Here is a 1,352-nt window from a genome sequence, read left to right as displayed (position 1 = left end):
CGCGTCCTGGGCTTTCCAGAGCACTCACACGGGATCCAGGCCCTCCCTGTTTAAAAAACATCTATTTCCTTGGCATCCAGGTGAGTTTGTACATTTTAATTCACCATTATTTGCTTATTATAAATGTGGTATTAAAATTAAATAATTGGTAAACTTGTATATAATAAAATTGCATGCTTTAAATTCAAATTTAAATTTAATTTGTTTACAAAATAACAAGTATAACATTAACAACAAAGAATTTCATCGTGCTAAATAATTTATAATTGTTGTAAATCAATTTGCTATAATCATATTCATTTCTATTTAAACAATGATACTATTCCATATTCACATTTTTAACAAATAAAGAGCAATTATTAGTAAAATCAATCAATTTAGCAGGATATGTTATATACCATATAATTAGCCTAACAATTAATCTAGGGGAGGATTGTCTGAATAATTTACAAATTTTTGTATGTCTTTGATGGGAATAACAAAAAATAATAGTTGCGGAGTTTTTTTTATAAAAATAATTATTGTAAATTCTTTTAGACATGATGCGGTGTCGGACATATGGGCTGCACTTCATCTGCTTAACAATCACCATAACTAATTTATTAACGGAGAGCACCTGTATTTGACCAGATCCCGATAACCTATACAGAACTTTTCGCATATCTACTTGGGCAGGGGATGATCACACCAGTCCCTGGAAGAGTCTACAAAAACCCTGGGCCATGGCACAATGAAAACGTCAACTGCGCTTACCACTCTGGAGCTACAGGACATCTGGTAGAAGACTATAGGGCCTTCAAGTACAGAGTTCAAGACCTCATCAACGCCAAACGGATAGACTTTCAGGAGGCTAGACCCAACGTAACTGGAAATCCTCTACCAAACCATGGAAATCAAGGGTAGAGATCCCATCTCTAAGGGTTTTGGCATAAGCAGGCCTGAATGAGTCAAAATGGGTTCAAGCTCGACAAGATCAATTGAATCTGATAGATGGCCGAAGACTAACTGCAATTTGCCACGAACAGTTGTATCAGAAAAGAATGATGAAGGCTTATTCGAAGAAGGTTCGGCCCCGCCAGTTCAGGGAAGGAGACTTGGTGCTGAAGAAGATCTTGCCGATCCAAAAAGACAGCCGAGGAAAATGGACTCCAAACTACGATGGTCCATATGTAGTCAAGAAAGTTTTTTTCCTGTGGAGCCCTAATCCTAACTGACATGGATGGAGAGGATCTACATCTCACCATAAATTCGGATGCAGTAAAGAAGTATTATTCGTGAGAGGTACCCCAAAAACAAGAAAACTCGGAAGCCGAAGAATTGCCAAAAGCTGGGGCAAAATATTTTAAGACATC

This window comes from Lupinus angustifolius, chromosome LG05, assembly GCF_001865875.1.
Source record: "Lupinus angustifolius cultivar Tanjil chromosome LG05, LupAngTanjil_v1.0, whole genome shotgun sequence".
Taxonomy (NCBI): Eukaryota; Viridiplantae; Streptophyta; class Magnoliopsida; order Fabales; family Fabaceae; genus Lupinus; species Lupinus angustifolius.
Note: the sequence above shows the minus strand (reverse complement) of the source record.